This window comes from Mesocricetus auratus, unplaced genomic scaffold, assembly GCF_017639785.1.
Source record: "Mesocricetus auratus isolate SY011 unplaced genomic scaffold, BCM_Maur_2.0 Super-Scaffold_100676, whole genome shotgun sequence".
NCBI lineage: Eukaryota > Metazoa > Chordata > Mammalia > Rodentia > Cricetidae > Mesocricetus > Mesocricetus auratus.
The window spans coordinates 174389488-174417482 of record NW_024429266.1 but is presented as its reverse complement, the minus strand read 5'-3'; the positions used below and the strand labels follow the sequence as shown (position 1 = coordinate 174417482).

General features: G+C 48.8%; 1 protein-coding gene across 9 annotated transcripts in view; it reads left to right on the top strand.

Annotated features, from left to right (window-relative positions):
- Positions 1–690: 690 nt before the first annotated feature.
- The window catches only part of Atp2b2 (ATPase plasma membrane Ca2+ transporting 2), a 295835-nt gene continuing 268530 nt past the window's right edge, over positions 691–27995 (top strand). For 8 of the 9 annotated variants that reach the window (XM_013110372.2, XM_013110370.2, XM_040738220.1 and 5 more), the window contains exon 1: positions 691–769. The gene's annotated coding sequence lies outside the window, so the exon portion shown is untranslated. The remainder of the gene's footprint in view (positions 770–27995) is intronic. The other variant, XM_013110369.2, reaches the window with a different exon arrangement.

Below are 27995 nucleotides of genomic sequence, written 5' to 3'. Positions count from 1 at the left end.
AAACAAGTGGGCATGATTAATTGATGCCATGGAGCAGACCCAGGCGCTGGGAGTCAGAGGCCTGGCTTCTGCAGGAACTCAGGCTACACAGGGCCTGCACCAAGGAGGGGAAACCTAACTGAGGAGATTGTTGGGGTTTTCAACTTCTCACACAGGGCCCCTTTTCCTGGACTATTCCATGCCCTAATGGGGCCATAACAGCGGCTAGGATCAACCATTGTCCTTTCCAGGAGTGTCAGAGAGCCCAGGACGAAAACACCTAAGGTTGACCCAGGCAATCCCCTCCAACGCCAGCCTCCCCCACGGACCTTCTCCAACTTGTCACCCACATCACGCATGGATTTTCGGGGTGGGGCTCTCTGACTTTCGTGGAAAGAGGGGAAAGGTGAATGTTTAGGGTCTCTCTGCGGGGTATCTGGGGGAAGGGGCTGTGGGCAGCAGACAGAGAAGGAGCTGATATCCCGGGAGGGAGAGCGTCTTTATGGCCCACCCGCGTGAGTGGCCCGGTGTGGGAGGGGTGGGGGGGCGCTGTCCGAGCCGAGTTCGGGGAGGGCCAGAGGGGAGCGGGGGAGGAGGGAGCGGGAGGAGGGAGCGGCGGGCGGAGCGCAGTGCAGCGGCAGCGGCGGGAGCTCAGGCGGGCGCGGGGCGCAGAGGCGGCAGCGGCGGCGGGGACGCAGGGCCGGGCCGGGCCGGGCGCGCAGCAGGGGCGGCGGCAGCGGCAGCGGCAGCGGCGGCGGCGGCGGCATCGTCGCCCGGGAGCGGGGCGCAGGTGAGGGTCGGCGAGACCGGGTCGGGGCCTCTCTTCCCCGTTGCCCGCACGGGCTCTGCCTCCTTCCCAGCGGCTTCTTCCCTGTCGCCCGGGGGCCCCCTCGGCCTCGGCTGCAGCCAGAACTCGGCCGGGGGGGCCGGGTGTCCGCGGTGTCACCGGTGACCTTGAGCGGGCAACCGGCGGCAGGCACAGCGCGGGGAGGGGGTGCGCAAACTTTCCAGAGCTGGGGGCGTCCAGAACGTGGGGACCCCCATCAGCCTGCTCTCCAGCTATTCCCCGACTCCTACACCTGATTTCTCCTCAGTATTGGAGGCTGTGCTCCCGCAACCCGGTGTCCCCGTGCCGGGGATGCTTTCTGAGCTGTGGACAGGGACTAGGACTGGGGGCTTCTCTCCCCCAAAGTGGCATCCCGGTGTGCTGGAGGGTTCTCTGTCTTGTACTCTGTGCATCTTGGGCCTCACCTTTTCTGGGCGTCCTCCAAATGCCCACAGCTCTTCCCCAAGCTTGCATGGGTCCCCCACCTGGTGACAGGAGAGCTCCAGCCATTTGTCACTAGAGCTGCAGTTTGGGTTTTTAGCCCCACCACAAAGCTGTTTGTGAAAGTGGCTGTGTGCAGGGCCTCGGGCCCTCACGGTGGACCACTGTGTTTCTGGACACCTGAGTTCACCCTGGGCCTGGTCACCTTAGAGGGCCTGGTCACTCCAGAGGAAAGGATATTTTGGCCATAAGGGGTGCCCTTGCTCTAGAAACACAGCCTCCTAGGTCATTACCCTTGGAAAAGGGACATGAGGCCCAGAGAGGGTGAGCCAGCCTCAAGGTCACACAGCCAGAAGAAGATGGAGAACTAGACTTTCTTTTCAGGATTTATTTGTTTCCTATGAAAGATGGTTCTGAATCTAGGATGCCCTGCTTCCTACTAGTCCTGGGAGTCTGACAAATCTCTCTCTCTCTCTCTCTCTCTCTCTCTCTCTCTCTCTCTCTCCTCTCTGGCACACTCAGTAGGACTATTTGACAGCTAACTGAGCCAATATTCTTCCCTTTTGTTCACGGTCTATGACCAGCTCACCCACCCACCCTTGCTATGGTTCCGTTCTGTGCCTTAACTGGGAATAAAAAAGCTGTCAGCCTGGTTCTCTCCTTCCACTTCTGGCCCCTAGGTTGAAGTGGGCCCTCCCCTGTGTCACTGTGGACAGTGACTGCTGGACCCTTGTCTTAATGTATTCTCTTCAGTAAAATGAAAAGCCAGCATCCTCAAGAGCCTCTGCACTCACTGGGCACCTTAACAGTGCTGTGGCTTCCTGCAGCCCCCAAGGAGAAATCAATCCTGAGTTCCATCTGGGACAGGCTGTTGGGTACTGCTGTGACAGGAGAAAGAGACTCCTGTTCCCCTCTGGTGAGCACAGGATCACCCCTCCATCGGTCCTACCTTTCTCTTACCTCAGTTAGAAGCTGTTCCTCCCTCCCCAGTGGTACTGGCAGCAAGGCCTGGGGGGTAGGATCTGGGGCTCACTCCCTGACTCATGTAAACAGCCTTAATTCCTGCCTAAGAAATAGCTGAAGTCATTCACAGCTTCCAGCAAGGCAATCCCCGCCAGATGCCAAGCACCTCTCGGACCTGGAGACACATTCATTCATTTGATTTTATTAACTACATGCTAAGCACTCCTTAGTGTACCAGGGGCACATTGGTAAATGAAATAGGCTGGGTATATAGCTTCTCATCTAAACCGAGACACTGGAGAGTAAGCCATAATGGTACCAGGGCCAGGCAAATACCAAGAAGGCAAGGCACACTGGGATATTTGCTGTGCAGCCTGTGGTGTTCACATGCAGTGTCTGGAGAGAGCTACTAATATTCTTGTTAGCAACTGCCTTTTGCTGGGTTCTATACTGAAGACTTTGGGGCATCGTCTGATTTATCCCTCACAAAGCCACAAGGTCAGTATTCCCATATAGACACAGTTGGTTAAAAGTGGAATTGGGACCCTTCTATTCTTTAATTGCTCTGCTGTGCTATCCCTCAGAGATGAGGGATATCAGAGCCTTGGGTGCTCACATCCCTCTCAAAGACATCATCAATTGACTGCCAGCCAGCATCACGAAGGCTGTGGTGGGTATAGAGTAAAAGGACACTGGCCTGGGATTTGGGGAGATGAGGTGTGGTGTATTGCTTCTGCCTAGGGGAATCAGAGGCAGCTTCCTGGAGGAGAGGATCTTTGACTGGGACCTTGATGGGTAAGTTAGGAACTTAACAGACTGTGGAAGTTGGTGGGGAGTTGTGGAGGAGGCATGTCAGACCCAAACTGCTAAACTGGAACTGTGGGGTATGTAAACTATTTGGAGATGTCACTCCCCAAGTAGACCCAGGGCAAGTCTCAGATCTGGGACAGCAGAAGCTATCAGAGGTTCAGTGTCTCAGCATGATGTGCAATGGCTTATGACACACTTTGAAATCCAGAAGGACTTGTAAAGGCCCGACAATGCTGTATTCGGGAAAGAGAGAAGGATGGAGTGGAGAAGACGCTGTATTGGGGGAGCAGAGAAAAAAATCAGTTCAACAGGGGTTCCACCCAACAGGGCTTCTCTTTCACCAAATCCATATCATGGCCTGCCTGCAAGGTCACAAAGTCAGTGGGTGATATAGAATCACTACAGATGAAAAGGGCCTGTATCAGGAGCAGTGCAGAGGCTTTCCCCAAGCAGCCTGACCGCCAAGAAGCGAAATACTAACCTAGCAGAAGCCCAGGGCTTTTAGCAATGTACTCCGCAAATAAGAAATCTGAGCACTATAAATTGTCTTGCCCATTTGTTAAATCCCATACAAACCACGTTAACTCCCCTGCTTTGTGTTAACCTCAGTTGCCATATGACTCTGAGACTAATAAAATGCATTTAATAATAACTTATTTCCTGGACTCTCGGAGAATTCTGGTAAGCCTCTGTCCCCTGCTTTCCAACTAAGTGAATATGGTCATCAAAAACCAAGCAGAGGGTTGGGGTTCACTGGAGCCTTAAGGTTAGAAAATCAGAATAAAAATATGTTGGAGGCAGGAGAGAATCTGATATAAAGGAAGGTGGGGGTAGGTGTGTGTGTGTGTGTGTGTGTGTGTGTGTGTGGTATGTTACCTGCTGAGCCATCAATCCTACAATTCTTATCAACTGCAGAGAATCACTGTTTTGTTTTGAATTGGATCCAAAAATTATGTAGCTGATCCTGGGCAGAAGTTGGGGAGAAATAGGAGGGAGAAAGACAGATGGGAGAAAGAAAAAGGGAATGTTTTTAAAGCAGTGTTGGAATCGAGGGGGGAAGCTCAGTGGTAGAACATGTGCTTAGCATATATGAGACCCTGGGTTCCCACACCAACATCACACACACGCACACACACACACACACACACACACACACACACACACACACACCACATCAAATTAAAAAATAAACGAAAGTCCCTGCCAGGTGCCCATGGGTGTGTGAGGCAGTCCCCCCCATGATTATATGTTATCAGGTGCCCACAGCTGTGTGAGATAGTTCCCTGTGATTATCTGTTATGTCTTCCCAGTGACACTATGGAGTAGGTGACACTGTTCCTGGTTGAACTCCATCCAGGTGTGGTAAGCTATCAGGTAAGGAGAAGGCTGTCAGTAAAAGCAGAGTTTGTAGCTAGAGGTCCCGAGAGGTGGGAACCATGTGCCAGGCAGGACAACCCAGAGAAGGATCTCTGGTCAGGCAGTGGAGACGGGGTCAGTGGGGAATGGGCCAGAGCTTTGCTATAACCTACCAGAGAAGGCAAGATGGGCTTAGGATTGTCCAGAAGAAGCCATTTCAGTAGGCAGAAGGCTGTTCCTAAGTTCTCTGGCACCTGGCCCCAGCTTGACTAGGGCAAAGGACTCCTGGACTCTACAGAGAGAAGAATTCAATGAAGGAAATGGCTGGGTATCCAGGCTCTGAACTGGCTCATTTGCTGTCTCTAGGAATTGACCACCCCTAGCAGGGACTGTCTATCCAGACTCAACAAGGTCCAAAGCAGTCAGAAGCATAAAACACAGAAATCAAAAGCCAGCCATTAGAATCCGTAAGGATAGATACGGAAACTGAGACTCAGATTGGAGTAACTGCCCGGATCCCTCCAAAGGGTGTGCTGGGTGGAAGGCTGTCTGGATCCTCATAAGTATCATCTTTCTTCCCCACTCTTAAAACAGTTTGGGGAATGGCAGAAGACAGAACCCCCAACCCATTCCCAGCTACATGCTCCAGGTCTCCAGGTTAACATTCCTTGCTTCAGCCAGCCTCAGATGAGCAATATTCAGGAAAAAAACATGCCTCTGTACTGAACTTGTACAGGTTTTGTCCTTGTCATTATTCCCTAGACAATATGGAGTGACACCTATTAGCATATTATTTGCATGCCAGGCAGTATTACAGGTGAAGTCTGAAGTCTGAAGGCAACAGGAGGAGGGTTGCAGAGTGGTGTGGGGGGAGTGGTCTTTGCAAATACTATGCAGCGTTTCATAAGGGCCTTGGGCATCTGCAGATTTCCACATGGTGAATTTACTGTCCTGGATACCATGGGACAACTGGGCAGGTTTTCTTCCTGATGGCATAGAAGTGGAGTTAGAGGCAGCCCTGGGACAGGCAGAGGGGAGTCCAGGATGAGCTGAGGGGTCCCTTTAGGGGCAGTGACCAAGGAGCAGGTGTGTTCTTACTCACCAGTGAACCCCTTCTTTAGCTCAAACACACTATCATGCCGGGCCAGGCATCTTGAGAAGTGCAGGGCTGTGGTGCCCATAGCTTTCCTCAGAGTCTCAGAGAGCTCTTGACTCAAAAACCAGGAAACAGAGGAAAGGCTTGGTGGTGGGGAGGCGCTGCCCCAGCCCCGGTGCTGTAACTATGTGGCCTGTCATCTAGGGAGGATTCAAGAGACTGACCCACTTTCTTACTCAGAAATCTCAGTGGAACTGAAGGTGACTGGAGAGGTGGCTCAGTGGGTAGAGGACTGTAGAACAAGGCCAAGGCCCGAGTCCAGAGCTCAGCACTCACATAAAAGTCAACATGGGGTGTGCTTTATTAACCCCAGTGCTGGGGAGCAGAGACAGTAGATACCCCAGATTCACTGGCAGTCAATCTAGTCAAGACGCTGAGCTCAGGTTTGGTAAAGAGAGCCTGACTCAAGCCCCAAGGTACGAGCAATAGAAGAAAACACCAGATGTTAACTTGTTAACTGCTGGCTTCCATATGTGCACACATAGAAACACACACACACACACACACATACACAAACACACACACACACACACGGTGGGGGGTAGAGCTTAAGAAATGACCATTTATAGCAGGCTCAGCTTGATAAAATGACAGGGCAGGGCAGGTCAGTGTGTCCCTGGACTGATAGGAGTGGACCTCTATGCACAGATATTTCTATGTCTTTATGTCATTCTGCTAGGAAGTGAGTCATATAGAAAGTGTCCATGGGTAGTTCCTCTACATGCAAAGTCACAGTAGATGTTGCTTCTCTGTGATTTGCCTGTATCTCCATCTTGGGTTCATCTGCATAATCTTATAGGCATCCGAGATCTGCACTCCAGACCTGTGTTTTCCCTGCAGATGTTTGCCCTCTACTTGCCTCACTGTTTCTGAGTTTACCAAACTAAAGGGTTCTAGGCAGAGACAGGCAGAGGCATGGGGGTTGGAGATCTGGGCTGGAAAGAGTACAGTAAACCCCAAATCTTGTCTCACGTGACTAGGGAACCATGCCCAAAGAAGGTGGGTCCTGGCTGCGATTCTATATGTATTTTTTCCTCTTTTCAAAATAAAAGTAGTTCTGTCTCCCCCTGGCTATAGAGATGTTATGTAAGGATTATGTAAAATTCAGATGGTATCAAAAAGTATAAAGAAGAAAGTAAAATTCAGATGAAATGTGGTGAAACAAAGCTCGTTTGTGCTAGCATTCTATCAAATGTCCTTCCAGAAGGTTCTCTGTGACTGATAAGTATGTAGATGAATACTATATGTTTTGAGTCTTTCTCTCTCTCAGTAATAGAGCTGGAATGTCTTGGATGTTGATACATCTCTGCCTCATCTTTTACGAGTGGCTCACCCACTGTTTGTTTACTCTCTCTCTCTCTTCCTGGTGGGCACTTAGGTTATGTACAGGATTAGCTGTTATAAGTAACATTGTGATGGGAATCTCATGGACCCCTGGGCACTGGTCCAGGCATCTGAAGCACACATTCACAGAAGTGTGACCAGTGAATCTTCCAGACATGTTTGGGGCAAAAGAAGAGAAGAAAACCACAGGATGACTGGGTAGAGAAACCATCTCTGGCTTAGGGGCCATTCATGAAGGTCTGTAGGAAGGGCGTGGAGGGGGATCGTGGCTGGGTATAGACAGTGGAGAATGGGAAGAGCCAAGAACTAGGCTTAGAGTTCCAGTTCTGTTTCAGATGAGATCTCCCACAGGTAACTGTGGGTGTGGTGACACTTTCACTCTGGACACCCAGGCAATCACACACACTTTCTCAGATGTGGCCTCCTCTATCCTTGTTCTACAGAGAAGTCCTGGAGACAAAGGACAGAAGGCATCTCCTTCTTTTGTCAAGTTCTCCCACACCATCAAGCCAATTCCTTCTCTTGTCTCACTGGCAGACACTGGGTCACATGGCCATGCCTAAACCAGTCACCACCAAGAGACTGGATCAGTTAAGCCTAAATAGACCAGGTCCAATGTCTGTGTCTGAGACCACAGGGCCACACTCTCAACAGTTAGGGCTCTGCCAACCAGAACGGTAGAGGGAGCAACTGCTCAGAGGGCAGTGCCCAGAAACTGCCCACATGCACTCACTTGGCCAGAAGAAGTGTGGGGAGAGGGATTCTTGTAGTCTTCAACAACTAGCACATGACCAGGGCACATGAGTAAACTGTAGATGGTGAATGGTTGGTTAGTTGGTTAGTTAGTTGGTTGATTAATCGGTTAAAATGAATTCATAGCTATTATTCCTTTTAACTCTGATATTCTGGGCACCAGAAGGGCTGATGCTCTGCCAATTGGAGAGGGTGGCTCAGGGATTTCAGAGAGTGTAGACAGTATTGACTCCTGAGACGTCTCAATACAAGAGTGTCTGAAGGGCGTGGCACCAGGCTTGACTCTAAAGCAGACAGGGCCTCCTGGGAAGAGCCACATCTGTAGGTGCCAGAGACATTGGAGGTGGCCCACAGGTACACCAGCAGAGCTGTGCAGTGGACAAGATCAACCCAGCCCTCAAAGAGAGGCTGTGAGGGTGACAGAGTCGAAAGAAAACTCTCCTCTCTTGAGGGCTTGCAGTGTCCAGGACACCACTGAGGCCTCACGGCTCCATCAGCTTTCCCATGTCTGTGCAGTGACTCCTTTATCTCAGGCTGCAGATAACGAAGCTGATGTTCAGTCAGGGCGTGGGGTGACTTGTCCATCATCAAGAGCAGGAAGAGGAAAGTTCTAGTTTAGAATATGGCTCTCTTCTGGAAAGCTGTGGTAAGTGATGAGCACAGTGGGCCCACTCGAGGCCAGTGGGTTATGGACCATGACTGGGCGAAGGGGAACCCGGAAACTGTCGAGAAGGCCTAGAAAATGTTTGATTTGGTGGAAAGCCTGAAGGGAGGGGTACTTACACCAGAATCCAAGGTAGGCTCGAGTACCTGTGGTCATTGGACCTGAATCTCACTTCAAATCATTGCTGTGCCAACTAGCTGTGTGACCCCAGACTGGATATGGCCCTTCTCTGTGCTCCAGTCTCATCATCTGTAGGAGAATTATGCTTAAAAATGGGCTCAGGGCCCAGCATGTTCTACAGAATTAAGAAAGGAATAGTTGTTATCGCCATCCAAGACTGCTGTTTTAGAACTTGGTAATGGGAGCTCCTTGTGCCAGGATCCTGGCCTCCCTTTCAGCCTTGGTTATCACCACCTTGGTTCCACACCTCCCAGGTTGACTTTGTAGTCTCTACCTATGATAGGAGAGCTGGTCTGGAGGTTTGCTGGCCTCTGATCTGAGTTCATGCTCTATTGGCTAGAAAGGAAAGGCTTCTGTGTAGAGGGCTCAGAAAGAATATGCGGAATTGGACCTGGAACATCTTTGAAGAAACTGAATGGATGAGGATGAATGGAAGAGCAGCCAGAGGACAGAACAAGCTGATCTCTACCAGGACCAGGCAGTGATGCCCAGAAAGCCAGAAGGGTCCAGAGGTGACCAGAAACCAAAGGCAGTGATGCCCAGAGCCTAGAAAGCCAGAAGGGTCCAGAGGTGACCAACAGAAACCAAAGGGGCTAACAAGACTTAAGAACAGCATCACCTGCTGAGAGAGAGAGAGTGAGAGAAAGAGAAAGAGAGAAAGAGAGAGAGAGAGAAAGAGAAAGAGAGAGAGTGAGAGAGAGAGAGAGAGAGAGAGAGAGAGAGAGAGAGAGAGAGAGAGAGAGAGAGAGAGAGAGAGAGAATATGAAAGAATAAAAATCATGACCCCTGACAGATGTTTGATGTCTGGGGTGGGTAGAACTTTGAAGACCGTGTTCAAACCCTGAAGTGAATTTCCCTGAAGTTTTTCAGGAATGGTGGAGGCTACACTGGAGCACATGCCTATGAAATCCCCTTGTGTTCTATTTCTGGGGCCAGGGTTTTATAACCAGAGTCAGAAATCTCGTGGAAGTGTGTGGGCGACTGACCCTGGACAGCTTCCACAGTAGAGAGGAGGGGAGAGTATTTTTATCTGCAAACACGGAACCACGAAGGACGAGGCCAGGAGGCTGATTCCCGCCCTGGGTGTCTCACCCACTGTCGCATTAAGATGCAAACTCTCTTTGACAGAAGTTGCGGGAGCTGCTGGCTCAGAGTGGGTAGCAGGATCAGGAGTGGAACCAGGGAGCATGTCTTTGAGTCTAGTATGCTGGAACCTGATGTGCAGATCAGTCCTGAGAGCCTCCCTGAGTGTTCCATCGTGGTTCTGCAAGACAGATCGGCCACTAACATGCATCAGACCAGTGTGTGCATATCCATTATTACCTGTGAATCTGTAGTCTACAGGTCAGCATTTCCTGGTCTTGGATGGCTCTTTCTTTTTTTGTTTGTTTTTTGTCTGCTGAGGCTGTGAAGCCCATTCTGAAGAGCCTTGTGTTCTCCAGTATGGTGAGACTGTGCTGGCTCCAGGCCAGGTTATGTTGGCCTTAGCTGAGACTGCTCATCTCAGCTCCGTGCAGAGTCTCGATCCTCAGGAGCTAGTGCAATTGTGTAGTCTCAGCAGAGTTAGCAGTGAACACTCCAGGACAGTAGAGTTCCAGATTCAGAATTAGCGCCACATCAAATCTTAGTGTGACACCAGTAAGCCACGGCATCTATCTGAACATTAAAAGAATGAGCAAGAGAAGGAGTCCCAAAGCCCCACTGGACAGGGTGTGAATACTGAAGGCCGTGGATGACTTCGGTCCCCCAACTGTCAACCTCAGAGGATGCTGGTGTGGAAGCCACACCCTCAAAGTCTTGGTTGTGCTCACAGGTCTCTGACTATGCAGATTTCTCCAGAAGAATCTAAAAGGAAGACAGCTTTTCTCATTGGACTGGCAGGTGTTTGGGGTTTTGTTTTTGGGGTATGTGTGTGAGAGAGAGAAGGGGGAGAGAGGGAGGGAAGGAGAGAATTGGGCACTGACTGTGCTGAGCAGTCTCTACACTGAGGATCATTATATGGAGACAAATAGGCAGTATCTACTTAGATCAACCCCAAATGTGAACTAAGAACAGACTATTGATATATAATTCAACCTAGGTGAATCACAAAGAGTAAAAACACCCAAACTGTTTCCTATTCCTAGATTTCATTTCTGTTAGTGCTAGCCAAATGACATGAGAATAGATTGGTGACTGCCAAGGCTAGGGACTAGGGACTGGGGGAGAGACATTTGGCTCTAAGGACTGGCAGAAGGGAATCTCATGGGGAGAGTGGCACTTCACAGGTGACATGGTGACACTGCACTGAGCTGCATGTACATGTGCTCTGACAGACACAGGGAGCAGGAGGCTGGGCAACAGTGACATTATCTTGTGGTCACATCAGTTTTGGGTTTTGCTGCTTCGCCCTCAGCAAGGTAATAACTTTGGGAGAGGTCAGGGGAGAATACATGCTCTTCTCTGTTCATTTCCTTGCAGCCCCTATGAATCTATAATTATTGCCAAATGAAGGGTTAAAAATAAACTCACATGTGCTAGCAGGTGTCTGTAGCAGAGAACTGGGAGTCTCATACAGGTGACCTTAGGGCAGCACTAACCAACTACCTTCATTCACCCAGTGAGCACTTACTGAGTACCTACTGTGTGCTAGTTGCTGTGCCAGACTCTGGAGGTACAGCCATGGGCAGCACACAACCCTGGTCTTGCAGAGTTTGTGTCCTATTGGTTGTCTTACGAGAAGGAGCTGGTTCTCCTACCCAGTAGCCACCAGGGAAATTCCACAGGCCAGAAAAAGATAGGGAGCAGTCTGTGTCACCACTAATAGGATTTCACCAGAAGGTTGCATCCCCTTGGGGAAAGGACAAGAAGCCGAACCTGGCATTCAGTACATGATTTGCTTAAAATGTCAGAGTGCACTAAAGAAAAGGCTAAGCTTTGGCGTGTACCCTGCCAGCCGTTAAGTTGGTTTTCATTAGAAGAGAAGTTCCCCAGGGTGAGGAGTTCTGTCCATTATGTCCCTGTGGTACCCTCACATTGGAGAAAGCCAGGCACGTGGGAGCTGGTCAGATACCTGCTGGAGGAGAGTGCAGCAACCCAGTTTACACACTGGCATGTGGTCCTTTTCGAGGACATCGTGGTTTGCTACTATAAAGGGCTGTGAAATGTGGGTTGGATGCTCATGTCCTTGAGGACACCCAGATAACTGTGTCTGTCAACTTTGTCGCCAGGAGTGTATTTCCAACCCCAGATCTGAACACTTGGTGTTTGAGGTTAAAGAGATGGTTCAGCATTAAGAGTGCTTAGTAAGTTTATTTAAAGTGAACTGTGGTTCAGACCCATGGACAGCCACACACTGATAGATATATGGAAGACAAAGTCTGTCCGGAGTCACAGGGTCACAGAAAGGACCAGTTAGAGCCACCCGTGGAGAATTCCTGATGCACAAGAAAGCCTTTGGAGGCTGGTAGGTGACTTCACCACTCTCACTTCCCTGTCCTCAGATGAGGGTGGCTTCTGCCACTTCCTGTGGTGTCTAACACACACACAATCATCACAGCCCAGCACAGATCCTCAGAACCACTGCAGAGTTACCATGAGCAGAAGGGTTTTTTATGGTAAGTGTTGCCTCCCCAGTACTTGTCATTTGAGCCAGGGGAGCAAGTATGACCATCACTGTTAAACCACCATGAGTTTATTTTCTTTGGGAGGGTGGGCAACAAAACTTAACCGGGATATTAAGGATTCTCCCAGCTTAGTGACTTTGCTTCAAAAGATCCACATCTGTTCTTTCCCCTCTTCCTCCCGCCCCCCCCCCATGTTTGGGAGTGGGAAAGGCAAAAGAAAAGAAAAAAGATCTTAGACTTGATAATAATACCACTTCATTATTTGACACTTATTTATTTATTTTGTGGGTGCCGCATATGTGGAGGATAACTTGTGGGAGTTGGTTCTCTTTCCACCAAGTGGGTTCCAGGAAGAGGCTCAAGTCCTCAGCTCTTTAACCTCCTTAATGGCCCTTTTCTGATAAACTCAGGCCTAGGGAGATTCCTCAGAAGATTGTAAACTGCTCCTGGGTTCAATTCCCAGCACACGCATGGTGGTTTATAGCCATCTGTAACTCCAGTTTCAGTGAATCCAATCAATGCCCTCTTCTGGCATCTGCCTGCACTAGTCATGCATGTGGTGCACAGACATACATGCAACAAAACAACCATACATGTAAAAGTAAATAAATTAAAAGATTCAACAATGCTAATTCACTCACTCATTCCTTCATGCATTTATTCACTGATTGTGCCTGTAACTGACCCCGAGCACTTGATTCTCATGAGCCTGTGAATAGGTAAGAAAAGTAATTTTCCCAATGTTGCCTGGAAAGGGGAAGAGCCCAGGAGTATGTATCCCAGGACTTATACAAGTCAGCCAAGACAATGTTCTGGGGTTTACAAAGAGAAACATTGCAGACCTGGGGATCCCCCAATGAGAGCATGGCCAGTAGCTGTGATCGTGACGTTGACATGCCCCATCACTGGGTCCTTGTGAATAACTTTTTTTAATGCTGCTACAGAAAAAAATAAAAAGGGGCTGCAGGGCCAAATGACTTCTCTGCAGCAGGTGATCTCCAGTGCACACAGAGCAGAAATTAATGAATGATGCTTGGGAAACAGGCAAGGAATAAGACAGTAGCTATTGTCAATGCTCTGCTAAGACAGCACCTAACACTGGCATCTGCAAGTTGACTCTGCCCGTCAGGGAAAGCAGAATCTTATTGGCTCCAGTTTTGTTTGCTTGTCAACTTGAGATTTTGTGTCTTATAAAGGTATGCATATTTTGAATTAATAAAAAAACATAGAGATCAATGCCCCCCATCTGTCAAAATAGGATCCATTCAAGTCTTACACTCAGAACCAGCTAGTGACACACAAAAAGGTTGTATAAACTGGGTTCAAATCGTGATCTATCTACAGCTTTCCCAGCTGTAAAGCAGAGATTAGATGGTAGCAGCTATATGTTACACAGGGATCTGTATAGAAAATGTCCTACCCCTTTAGTCGATGGTAGACTCCTTATTTATAGAGCAAGTCAACATACATACACACACACACACACACATACACACACACACACACACACACACACACGTTCACATGCACTCACACATGCAACACTCTGAAAGATTCTCTTATTTTTGAGCAGAGTGTCCAGGCACAGAGGTTCAGGGGTGAGTTACTGTATGACCTTGGGATGCTCCCTACCCTGGCTCACTGGTTTGAAGTGCAAGAGATTGGAATCACTATCCTTTAACTCAGTGTCCAGGTCTGAAGCAGAGGAATAGAAACAAGATATTCTCTGGTCATCAGTTTCTCCTGGCAGCTCCTAGCTACAGGCATGCAGTGATCCTGGGGACTTGTGCAGGCCCTCGATGCTGAGCCAAAGTGGTGTGCACTTGGCCCATGTTCAGTGTGGTGTGTGTCTTGAAAGCAGCTGCTTGTTTTCATGGACGACCTAAGTGTTCCCCCTTCCGAGGTGCTGCAGGAACAATGGAGCTCATGTTGAGGCAGAAGTGTCTCTCATGGGGTGATAGCAAAGAGGACTTAGGGAGACCCTGAGGGTGCACAGTGGAGCTGGTGGGCACTGAGGACCACAGCTGGAACAGCTGCAGGGCTCATGCCCTCTCCTAGACATACAGGCATCTTGTTTCGCTCCCCTGCCTGGGCTACTGGACCACACAGTCTAGAAACCAAAAAAGGGAAAGCCTCAGGTGGTAGTCCTGGGGACTCACTACATAGGACTTGTGGTCTGGAATCCTTCTATGGCATGATCTTCTGTGTGGTTATTATGACCGTCACTCTATAAATAAGGGAGATAAAATTTCCCTCACCCCACATTGCAAATGAGACAGAATACTGAAAAACCTCTGGAAGCCACACAACAAGCAAATGGCTGGGTCAGGGTTCCCCCAGTGCCTGTGTTAACATTTGTGTTCTAAAAAGATGGATTCCAGACTGGACAGTGGTAGTGCACGCCTTTAATCCCAGCACTCGGGAGGCAGAGGCAGGCAGATCTCTGTGAGTTCCATGCCAGCCTGGCCTACAAAACTGTCTTGAAAAAAAAAAGATGAATTCAAGCTGGGTATGTGGTGTATGCCTGCAGAGGTAGAAGATTTAGTGCAATTCCAGGGTCAGTCTGGGCAATATGCCTAGATCCTATCTGAAAGAGGAGAGAGGAGGAAGAGAGGGATAAAGGGGAGGAGAGGGGGAGCTGGGGAAGAGAGGGGGAACAGGGCCTGGGGAGATGGCTCAGTGGATAGTGTTTGCTGCATTAACGTGATGGCTTGAGTTCACATGCCCAGCACCCACATTAAAGTCAAACGGGTAGTAGCTACCTGTAACCCAGGGATGAGCAGCAGACGTTGGGGATCTCTGAGGCAAGTTGGCCAGCTATGGTAGCTGAATTGGCCAGTTCTAGGCTTATTGAGAGACCCTGCCTCAGTAATAAAATGAGGAACTATGAAGGAAGAAACCAGATATCAGCCTTGGGCTCCCATGTGGCAACTGATGTGTGGACTTTTTTCTCTTTCTTTCTTACTTTCTTACTTTCTTTCTTTCTTTCTTTCTTTCTTTCTTCCTTGCTTCCTTGCTTCCTTCCTTTTCTTTCTTTAAATTTAAAAATAGTTGCATAAACTTTATTGGTTAAGCATTTCTAATCTAAAAACTCAAAACCCAAAATATTCTGAAATGCAAGTCTTTTGAACATCATGTTGGCACCCAAGAACATTTTAGAGTTTGGGTTTTTGTTTTAATTTTTGTTTGTTTTTTTATTTTTGAGTTTTTTCATTACATAACCAGGCAACATGTCCTGCCCATAGGTAAATCCTTTTCATCTTGGGGCCAAACTTCCCTTCTTTGTACCTCTGTTCAGCACTTGGTCATCCAGGCAGGCCCTGCATCTGCCACAGCCACTGTCTACCTCCAGGGACCAACCTCACACCCTTTAATCATCAGAGAACACAGAACCACTGTAGCTCTTTTGTGAGTGAGTGACTAGGGCAAAGGCAGCAGCCTCAGTTTGCTCTTCTCTGAAATGGTTAGTCGTTGCTTTTGTAGGGCACAGTGGAAATTAGGCAGTCATGCCTGCATCTATTTTATTCCCATCTGCCTCTCACTCAAGGCATTCCAGCAGGTGCGCATGCCGAGGAAACAGCAGCTGGAAGGATACTGTGGGTTGAATACTGTACTCATGATCTTAGAGACCTCCTTTGAGGATCCAGTCTGTCATCTCAAATTATGAACAAAGTCTCTAGGTTGTGAACCAATTGGTGCCTCTTTACAGGTGACAGGAACATGGTATGTGAACGTTGTTGTTGGAGTATGACTGCCCAACCCGTCTTCACGTATGCTCTGCCATTTAGTTACAGAATTTTCTGGAAGTGAGGGGTAGGAAGTTTAGGGAATGGCTAGTAGCATACTTTCCTTTCCATTTTCATCTCTGTAAGACCTTCTTGAATGTTGTTCCTTGATCTGGAATGTTCTTCCTCCTCTGGTTTGTTTCCTCATTGAACACATGCTATGGGTTCTGCCCACAAAGCCCATGGCTGGGAAAGTGTGTGCAGAGGCAAATGGGGTAGCAGACCAACATCCACAAGGCTCTCCATGTGTCAAAGGATAGCATCTTAGTGGTTGCTCAGCAACTGAGCCAGGCCAGTGAGGTGCTGCACCGTGACTGAGATACTGGACCAAGGCTAGAAGCTCAGGAAGGAGAAGATGGGGATGCTGGAGACTGATCCATGAAGCTGAGATCAAGAGCCCCCGTTTTTCCTGTGTCCCCACCTTCCCACTCTGTCTGTGTTAAAGCATCCTTCTGTGATACTGAAGCTAGAAGCCCCCTTTGTCTCCTTTTAAAAGCATTCTGATTTGGCAGCATTAGTTTGACTCGCCCAATGTTTTCTTCTGTTTGTTTTGTTTTAATTTTACTGACCCTGAACATCATTAAGCGTTGGGAAAAATCGGGTTACTGTATTTTGGAAGAATGGTTATTTTATTGAATTTGACCAATGGTTCCACAAAGTAAACATTACTACCACACAGCTGAGATAACTGAAGTGCTGAGAGGATGTCCCCCACCCTCCAAAATTCCCCAGAGGCAAGCATGGGTCTCAAACTTCTTTCCTAACTCAGGCCAGAGTCTTCATTTGCCCTCAGCTGCAGGCTGCTGATAGAGGTTCTGGGTGGCCTACAGGGTGGACTTTACAAAATACACTTGTGGACAGTACTCCTTTGGGTCTTCTCTGGGTGCCTGTCCATCCAGGAGTCTATCTGGCCTGTCTTGTAAATTGCTTTGTGATGTGACTACTGGGATCAGATGCCCAAAGGTGACTTGTGAAGGACAGGAAACCCCTTGTGGAGGACTGTTTGTGCTGACACCTCTAATCTGAGAGCAAGTTCTCTGTCTCTGGCAACTAGATCTTTTGACACGAACACAAAGACAGACCTATAACTAACATGGGTGAAATTCTTTCTTAATTTATTTTTTAGATAGAGTTTCATGTATCTCAGGTTTGCTTTAGATTCCTTACATAACCAAGGAATGATTTTGAACTCTGATCACTCTGCCTCTACCTCCCGAGTGTTTGGATTATAGACGTGCCACCATGCCCAGTTTATAGGGTGCTGGAGAAATCAAACCCAGAACCAAGCCCAGAGCTTCGTGCTTTCTGGACAAGCACTCCACCAACAGAGACATGCCCCCAGCTCCATATGCCCTACTGTTTGGTTAGCGGACTGTGAGATGAAGGGTGCTGAGGAAGATGTGTCCCTATGCTATGTGTAGCTTGAGAGAAGCTGCAGGCACCTTGGGGGACCAGACCTCTCCCAGGAATGGCAGCACTTACCCACTTGGGAGCTCCGTTTATGTTTGAGGGGCAAGTCCACACACACTGTCTTCATACATCATTTTTTGGGTATTTTATGAGCCCACTAGATCAGTAGGTGTGGACCGACCTCACTCATAATCAGAAAAAACTGAGGCTAGAGACAGAAAGATAACAAACTGAGGCAAACCCCCAATTCCCTTAGCCACAAAATGGAAATGGCATTTAATACCTTCTTCTCAGGGGTCATGGTGAGAATTCAGTGAATATATACATACATATATGAATACAATGATTCCATATAATATTAATTATTCAATGGACCATTTTAATTATGAAATGAATATATTAAATACATCAATTAATGTTTAATATATAATAAATATGTGAGATATTCATTACTATTTAATATAATATATATATATATATTTGAAAACAAGTACTTGGTTTGTGGGAAGCATTCACTAAATGCCTGTGATTATTTCTAACGTCACCCAAGTGATAACTGGAGGCCTCTGTAAGCCCCAATGACTCTTTTTATTCCTGTTTTATTACCAAATTCCTCCATCTGCTCTCAGCTTCTGTGAAGAGTCCCTCACTTAACGTTCACAACAACACTTTGACAAGGGTGCTCTCCTTTTCTGTGAGGGAAATCTGGGGTTCTCGTCAGACACACATGGGGCCATATGATATTGGGGGAGGGGACAGGCTTGCATGTCCAAAGATAGACCATAGGACACTCTGGAAGTACATTAGGACACAACATCCCTCTGGCAGAAGTGACCCAGTGCACTCTGGGAAGTGGAGAGTGAGCTGGCCCTGCAGGGCTGCATGCACGCACCCCGCAACACACACACACACACACACAAACACACACAGAGAGACAGACAGAGACACACATGCAGGCACACACACACAGAGAGACACACACACACAGAGACAGAGACATACAGAGAGAGAGACACAGACGGAGAGACAGAGAGAGAGACACACACACACACAGAGACACACACACACACAGAGATAGAGAGACACACACATACACATAGAGACACACACACACAGAGAGAGACACAGACACACACACAGACACACACACAGAGATAGAGAGACACACACATACACATAGAGACACACACACAGAGACAGACAGAGACATACAGAGAGAGAGACACACACACACAGAGACACAGACACACACACAGATAGAGAGAGACACACATACACATAGAGACACAGAGAGAGAGAGACAGAGATAGAGAGACAGAGAACACTCATCCTTCCTTCAGGCTGAGAGCAGAGAGTAGAGCTCTGAGCACTGAGCTCTGGCTCCTCGCAGTGAGGCGAAACAGCAGCCTGAGTTCCCACAGGGTGCCAGGAGCATTTACTTTCCAAGAGTCCTTTCTATAAAACCCACAGCTTTGCTCTGCTTGTTCAGTTCCATCTTGAAGGTAATCTGTTTTGTTCCAGGCCTCTTCACGACCCATCTGCTCCCTGGGAGCTCACTTGTTGCGCCGACGCCAGAGAATGGTTTTCTTCCAGTCAGATCCCCACTTGTGCTAGAAAACCAACCTGATCTCCTCCAAGCATCCTGTCAGGGAGGTCATAGGATGTTCACTGGGCAAGTGTGTCCCATAGAGCTCAGGGGAGAGGACTGGCTGTGGACTCTGTCACCTGCTGCAGTATGGCTTTGCTGCTCAGGTAGCTCCCAATGGATTCCCTGGCAAGCATGAGCTATCTCACGGTTCCAGTGGCAGGGAAGGTAGAGCGAACAGGCTCCATCCACAGCAACGGGGGTGTGAAGTGGCCACTTGTTCACATAGTGTTGACTAGAATGCCGAGAGTACGGAGCAGAACCACTGGAGAGTCTAAGCCCACCACCAGGGCTGCCACCTCCTCAACACTCCACAGCTATCAAAGTCACACCACACACTGCAGACCAAGAGTTTAAAACATGAGCCTTTGGGGGGTGGTCCAAATGGAAATCATAAAACTGACTCTCATTAGCTGCCTGTCACCCTGAGTGCACACAACCAAGGCCCAAATATTGTCTTGACCGTATCTTTATCATATCTTGATCGTATCTTGCTCCCAACATTCCTTTCTAACGTGTTCCTGAAAGCTGGGCCCCCGCTGTTTAGAAATGGTCTTCAGATCCTGGGTCTGTCTCCTTGCCCAAAAGACACCATGAAATGACCAGTCCTGCCTGGTACCTTTGACGAGGCAGTAGCTTATCAGGGCCATGCCCACATGGGGGATTGAATGGGTCAGTTATCCAGTTGCTGGTAAGTCCTTTCAGAATCATATTTAATGGAGCACTTTCTGTCCCTGGGACTGGGTCACACACAAAGGAGCTTAAACAAATATGTCAGTGTGTGTCACCCTGTTCTCGGTATTGGCTTTGTCCTCAGACGGCCCTTCCTCTTGCTTCTTACAACTGGCTCAGTTAGAGCAAAGGTAGCTCAGTCCTCTCTTCCCTTGTCTGTGAATTTCATGGAGGGACTGGGGCTGGTCCAGCTGGTTCTATGTGCTCTCCTCCTACAGTCACTAAGGAAAGAGGGATGGGCTTTCTTGGCTTCCAGGTGGGCATCACTTCCCATCTTCAGGCCTAAACACGGGGAGTTGTGATTGACAGCTTTCCCTAAGTGCTGGGATAGAGGCTGCTAGTTATCTCAATGATGATGCTCACTGCCCGGGTAGATGAGGCTTCTACAAAGAGCAGGGAGTCTGAAGGACAGGCTAGTGACTGAAGATTGCAATTCAGTAGGACTGTAGGGATGGCTCTGTGATTAAAAGCACGTGGTGCTCTTGCCAAGGACCTGGGTTTAGTTCCTAGCACCTATATCAGACAGCTCACAATTATCTTTAACTCCAGATCCAGGAAAGCTGATGCCCTCTTCACACACACTTTAAAATTTTGAAGGATTATAATTCAAGCAATAAAATTTTGGGTTAAATGAGATAAGTAAAGCACAAAGACATATCTTCTTGAATTCTTTGTCAGTGATTCTACAAATGGGCTTTGCAGTTATGTTTTCAGAGACACAACCAGAGGGAGCAGGTAGTACAGTGGAGAGTGAGGGCCTTGACAGACAGTCACCCATTGTAGATGCTACAGCACCATGCATGTGTCAGTCCTCTTTGCACAGCTTCTGAGATGATGGCCACAGTGCATGTGGTCCATAGCAACAGCTCCATGGGTCACACTGCATTTACTGTGTACTGTACCCAGTCTCTTCTCTGATCTTCACAGTCCTTTGGCCCAAGAGCTACTAGCTAGACTGAGAGACCTGGGGATGGAACCTGGGATCTGGAGGGCTCAGGGCTGTGCTTGTGTCCCCAGGCTGAGTGAGGATAAAAAACACAGGAGGAAATGGAAGGAAAATGGGCGAACGGGTTGGGGTGGAAAAGCTTCCTTCCAATCAAGAAGACCTTGGCAGTAATGACTAAGGAAGAGGGACAGAGACTGATAGGACAATCTGAATGGTGTGATGTCATACCTCTTCTGGAAGCTCCCACGAGAGACAGAGCACCTCAGGGCTGGACCAAACTTGCCATGAAATGCAGATCAAAGCATTTCAGAGCTGATGGAGGAGAAGGCAGAAAGGCTGCCCCTGGGAGGCAGATGGGAGCTGTGCCCCTGAGGTTCTACACCTCAGTCTGTGATCATTGTGAGGTCTGTGTGGCTTGTTGAGGGGGTGAAACATCAGGATGCAGAGTCATGGCTTAGGCACCTGCTGATTTGTCTCACAAACTCCTATTCATCTGTCATAACCCAGTTCGGTGTTTAATTCTCAAGGGAACCATCCCTGACTGCCCCAGGCAGCTCCCATTGCACATGCTGCCTGGCATCTATTCATCTACTAGCCTTTTTGGGGTACCACTGTGTGCCTGGCTACCATCAGTTCTATCTGTCAAACTGCAGAGTCTCAAAGCCACAACCAAGGTGAGCAGAATAGCTCAGTTCTCAGGCTTTGGGGACAGATGGAGGGATTGATAAATGGATCTCATAGTTCAGAGTACAGGAGTTACTGGTTGCAATGTGTCAGGCATCCAGCAAACTTGCCAGGTAGCTTGTGCTCAGTACACATCCCTGGTGGTCCCAAGCTCTGCTTTTTGTGATTGTACCTTGCCTGAAGTGTCTGCATCCAGTAGGTGTCCCGTGAGTGTTTGTGTGAACAGGTGGCTTCCTGTGTAAATCTCCTCATATATGCAGCGGGGACATATTCATCTGCCTCCCAGCTTGCTGTGAGGATTAATGGGGGCACATGGGACATGCTGTACCTTAGAAACCCAGAGGTGGCCAGCACACTGAGGAGAGATCTCAATCATTTTTCGCCTGTGGTGACAGTGGCCCTGGGCCAGCATGGGCTGTGGGGGATGTGGCCCTTCAGGGAGGGCGTGGAGGGTTGGGAGAGCGTGGGAATCTGCCAGAGGGACATGCAGGAGGCCAGCTAAGAAGGGAGACTTTGAGAGCAGCTCTGTCCCTAGACACCTGTGAACCTGCCAGCCTTGACTGTGTGCTTGTCAGCGAGAGAAGACTGAGTACCCTTCTCTTGTTCTTGTACGTGGGTGACATGCACGGAGACCCAATGCCACAAGGTCACAGCCCCCGTCTGGTGTGTTGAAGATGAGTGACAGTCCTCACTCTTGCCCGAGAGCAACAAGGATTCAAGAGGTAGGTAGCCAACCTGCCCCAGAGTTCCTCCCTGAAATCAGACATGGCACTGCCACCATGCTCCCTGCAAAGTCAGTCCTGTGAGGAAACCCGTAAGGGTCCATAAAGATCATCATTTGTGGCACTCTGTGACTATCTCAGGGTCTTACCTGTCCCTGGGGCTTCTAGGATCCTCCAGATCTACAGACTTGCAGCGGGAGGAAAACTCTCAGCCTTGCATCCCTACCCCCAAAAGACTTCAGATGAGAAGGTGGAGCCACCGAGAAGGGGGAGGAGTCTCCTCAGGGCGGGAAGCCCTGGGTTCCACTTACAGCACCATGGAAACTGGGGTGTGGTGATGTTTGCCTCTCATCCCAGCACTTAGGAAGCAGAGCCAAGAGGATCAGAATTTCAGGGTCCTCCTCAACTAGATACAGAGTCTGAGGCTAGCCTGGGCTACACGAAACCCTGTCTCAGAGGAAAAACAACAATAACAGCAACAAGAGGGAAAAAAGTCATTGACTCGTCTTCCCGTTCCTTTGCTTCTGGCCCCACCTGGACGTGCTCTTCCCACACATCAGGCACATGCGCTGTTAAAACTCCCCGTGCCTGGTGCATGTGTCTTTCTGCACACACTGCTGTTTGAGGATGCTCTCACACAGCCCTGTGACCTGTGATGCAGTTCAGACATAGGAGGGTGTGCTCACCCTTCTGCTGCTGCTCAACCATGGCAGAGTCCAGCAAACATTCCTATCTGCGTCTGTCCACAGCCTCAGCAATGTCCCCTTCTGCTCACCTATGTCTGCCATCCACAACCTCATTACTACCCCCTTCTGCTTGTCCCCTGAGCCAGAGGCTCTTCATGCCAACCCCTCCCTCATCTGTCCCTTCTATTGACATCATGAAGGACTGGCTTTCACACTCTCATGGAGATCAAAACCCACAAATGTGCAAGTCTCTATATGAAACAGTGTGGGCTTGGCCTTGGACCTGCACACATCCCTTTCTTTGTTTTCCTGATATGCTGGTCTGTTTTCTAACCTCTGTGGGCCTCAGTTTCCTCATCTGTAAAATGTACGTATCATTAGCATCTGCCATGGGGGGCTGTGGGGGAAGTGAACAGGCTAGGGAGCCTTGGAATGGTGCCTGGGAGTCAGTGGCTTTGCTGGAATTCTTGATCAGCACCATTTTGATTTTAAAGAAGGGGGCTTCCGTTCAATCTTCACACCACATGTATGTCCTTGCCAATAAGTAGCCATCTATAACATTTAACATTGTATCTTATTAGGTAATTTTTACATTTATTCAAAGTGTGTGTGTGTGTTAATGGGTATTGCCAAAGCATGTGTTTGGAAGCCAGATGACATTTGTGCATGTCTGGTCTCTCTCTTTTCATTATGTGAGGTTCTAGGGTTCAGGTCATTGGGCTTGGCATCAAGCACCTTTACCCGCTGAGTCATCTTGTGGCTCCTGTCTTATCTTTTTAGAACAGTTTTAAATTCTCAGAAAACTTAGAGAAAGGCAGACAGTGGCCATAGGCTCTGCCTGTCACCCATATTCTTTACCTTCAACATTACCTGGCAGAGTGGCACATTTGTCACGATGGCTGAAGCCACACAGACAGGACACTGCCACCCACAGTCCACAGGTGCTAAGTCAGGGCTCACGCTTGGTGCTGAACAGTCTTTGGGTTTGGATGGCTGTGTCATGATCTCTGTCACCATAGCGGTGCACAGAACATCACTGCCTTGAAAGTCGTCACGTTCTGCCAATTATCCCTTCCTCTAATCCCCTGGCAACCATGGGTCTTCTTACTGCTGCCATAGCTTTACCTTCTCCAGAACTCCCTATGTTTAGAATCATGCAGAGTGCAGCCCCCTAGGCTTGCTCCCTTTCACTTAACAATTAGCACTTAGATTCTTAGGTGTCTCCCCATGGCTTAACTTAATAACTTATCCCTTTTCAGTATGGAATACTATTCCCTTGTTTACAATTGCCACAGTATATTTATCCATTTGTCTGTTGAAAGCAGTCTCAATGACTTCCATATTCTGGCTGTTAAGACCAGAGCTGCTGTACATACCCGCAGGCTAAAGTTTGTATGAACCTCAGCAACCTTGTGAAAATGCCCAAGAGCTTGATTGCCAGACTGTTTATGCATGAATGCTTAATTCTGTAGGAAACTGTCCCACGTTGTCCTAGGACAGTGTCTTCCCACTAGCAATTCATAAGAGTCTCTGTCACCCACCAGCATTTGATGGGGTCAGAGCTCTGGACTTGGGCCCTCTGACACATGTGGATGGTGTTATAGGGCCAAAGGTCAGAGTCACTTTGTATGTAGATTATTTAACCAGCCTTCTTTTGGAGGTAGGTGAATTTTCATCTTGTTGCATTTATGAATGACACTAGTGACAGTGACCCTATGACACGACCTTCTGTGCACAACCTTCATCCTTGGTTTTAGTTTCCTTTGAATAGCCTTCTAGAAAGTGTGTAGGGGCCCAAGAGCTACCCGGTTCACTGGGGACGTCTTTGCATATACCCTCACCATGTCACTGGTCTCACTGCTCCAACTAGGGCCAGAAAGCACCCTCAGGTTGCCAGTTCTATTCCCACCTGGAGGGTGTGGGGTTCTGTCCCTCACCACAGGGTCATTTTCTAAACATAACAAGTAATGGATCACCGAGGGAGACAGGATATTTCTCGGCATCCTAGTGTCTCACACCGGCCACCTGTCGTGGTGTTGCTCAAGGAAGGGTGGAAGCCACACTGGGATAGCCACAGGGTCTCTCAGGGCACATGGTGCCCCAGTCCCACAGTGGGAATGGTTATGACCCACAGCCAGAAAAGATACAGAGACTGGGTCTTGCCTCCTTTCTCTCTGCTCTCCCCCACCGATGTCCTTCACTGAGCTTAGAACATGGAAGACCCTGTGCTAAGGTACAATCCTGAGCCTCTACACTCCTAAAGCAGGCAGGAGGGATGGACAGACAGAAAATACCTAAATTTCAAACATCATTGTATGTGTGGTCAGATCACAAAGGACTAGTCTGTGCCGCTGAGTCGGGATGACTCCAGGCTTTGGGGATGGTCTCTTGGTGTAAGTGACACTTAGGCTGAAGCCTGAAACATGAACAAAAGTCGACTAGGAAGCAGTGAGGGAAGGCTGTCTGGCAGCTAGTCCAGCATGTGTAAGGGCCCTGAGGTGGGAGTTAAGAGGAGGCCTGGGCATTGGGTGTGCACCAGGAGAGAAGGGAGTGCTTGAAGAAGGAAGTGGCAGTCACTAAGGCCTCTTCGTTTCAGTCAACAAATCCAGAGGTGGGTGGGTGGCCTGGATCCCACTGGTCAAGATCAGAGCTGAGCCAATCAGAGAGACAGCAGGCTAGGAGCAAGTCTGATCACCCTCATGTGTATTTACGACAGTTCCATTAAAGTTCTCAGCAACTAACCAAGTCTCTCACAATGGCAAGTGTTCCAGAAGATTGTACATGTGAGAAAACAATTAGGCAAACCTAGAAAAGGGGTTTTCCTCAAGTGTCCACACTGTGAGAACCTGGAGAACTGCTCCTGCAAGTACACCATGAAGAGTTGGGCAGCCGAGCACAGAATGTGATCCTAGGGAGAAAGGGCTGAACTGAGGCTGGTGTCAGGATGGACTTGTAGGCTAAGAGGGTGGCTGGGCAGGAGGCTGTGTGTGTTCCTAAATTCAAGAAGACCAGTGTAAGTGAACTAATGTCTCAGGTGAGCCAAGAGCCTCAAATAAGAAGGGGAGAGGGGAGAGGAGTGGGGAGGAGGGGGGAAATGAAGAAGAGAAAAGGGTAGAGAGGAGGGGAAGGGAGGAGGGGAATGAAAGAGAGGGGAGGGGAAGAGGAAAAGAGAAGACAGGTGGAGGGGAGGGAAGAAAACTCAATAGGTAAATGTTAACAGCCAGTGACTGTAGTTGAAGGGTATGTATGTAGTTTATGAGCATCTACTGAACCCTTCTTGGAAACCTATAGGATTGAAATTTTTCATGACAAAATTTGAGAAAGAAAACACCATAATATTTTCTATTTTCAATTTAAGAAAAAAATCACCTATCGTTTTATGACTGTGTGTTGTGTTAGATATTTAAATATATCATGATAATCTTGTAAGTTATTTAAGGTTTTCAAAATAATAAAAATTCAATCAAGTAATGGAAGTAACCATTTTATGGGCGAACATATTCAAAACAAGCCAGAAGCAACAGGCTTCAGGTCAGGCTTGATCTAGGACCAAAATAGGCGACCCATTTTCTCTCCTCTGTTTCTTGGCCCCACTCTTTCTGGTTCACACTCTTCTCCTGGGCTTTAGATGCCTCTCTGGGCCAACCAGTCAGAGGGAAGAGTCCCCAAAAGAGGGCAGGCAGATGCTGGAAGGTCGCCCTGCACCAGGATGTGACCAAGAGGTCCATGACCTTATTGTTTCCTAGGTGCTGCAGGAGCTCTGGGATGAGCAGCTTGTCTCAGACTGTATGGGGAGGGAAGGACAGCTCTCTGAGGGGACTTGAAACTGGGTTGATGAGACTGGCTCTTTTTATAGATCCTCTTCTCTTCTGATAGGTCTTCTAGAATGGAAAAATGGGGGAAAATGGTGACCTCTACCAAACACCCTCTGTTCTATATGTTTTTTCTCACCTGCAAAGTTCTGTCTCTCCCTCCATTCCTATTGCACCCCGTTCCCCTCCATTGCCTCCTGGAACATTGAAATTTAATATTCTTGTTAGGCCCCCTCAAGACCCCCCTAGTTGCCTGGCTACATATCCGAAAGTCCCAGAGATAACTTGAGCTTAGGCTAACCCTTTCTCATGTAGCAAATCAGAGCTAACAGGTGGGTGACACGTCCTCGTAGGAAGTAAAGCCCAGTGACAGAATTGGCAGAGAAATCCCTTGCGTTCCAGACACTCCTGTCCGCACTCACATTGGACCCTCACACAGTCCCCAGGGAAGCCATTCCCACGCCAGCTTTTAGAGAAGGAAATTGAGACTCTTGGAGGAGAAAGGGCTCTGAGGTCACCCAGCAGCAGGTGGCCAAGCCCCCCTGTGCATACAGCAGACAGCTGGGGTCTCAAGGGTCCTGAGAAGCCCGAGGATCCAGGTGCACATCCCCAGGTTATGAGAACTGCAGTCAAAGGCTGCTCTGTTTGCTGGAGGAAGCCTAGGAACTCTGCTCCAGCCCAAGGACTTCTGTCAAGTGGGAGGATTGGTGCTAATAAAAACAAGTGTCGTTTTACAGTGCTCTCTGTAAATCTGTTAGTGGCCTTTAATAAAAATGTATGACCCTAATAATCTTGTTCTGCACACCCTGCTCAGATTACCACTCACCAGCCAGTTATCTGCTGGCCTTTGCAGCATGGGGACAGCAGCCTGGGTCCTCGCCAGGGGTGGCTCCCAGGGATGACCTGGTAATGATTAATACAAACTACCTGCTGCTGCCCAAAGGGGAGCTGGACCTGTGATGCAGGCAGGGCTGCGGGCCAGGGATCCTAGGCACGAGCCCAGGGAAACATCTTTACTTTCATACCCATACAGGCAGTGAGGGGAACCTGACTCCACCTGGGCCCTGGGCCAGAGTCAGAGACTCCTGGACCCACCGGTATGCCCACCATTGCCTCTGAGATGGACACGGGAGGCAAAGAGGCCAGGTGACCAAAGCCTCCAGATCATGTCTGGCCCAGGTCTCTGGTGGGAAAAGGAAGCTTTGGTTTCTATTTTACTTATTGTGTGTGATGGTTGGGGCTTTGTGTGAGAATGTGAGAAGGCCAGGAGACAACCTTAAGCGTCATTCTCCAGGCACCATTCACCTTGGGGATTTTGTTTTGTCTCTCACTGACCTGGAACTCACCAAGTAGTCTAGGGCTGGCTGGCTGTCCAGAAAACTCCAGAGATGGTCCTGTTCCCCCACCCCACCCCAGCACTGGGATCACACAGTGAGCCATTATACCTGGCTTTCCCTTGGGTTCTGGGGTCTCAAACTCTAGTCTTCGTGTTTATA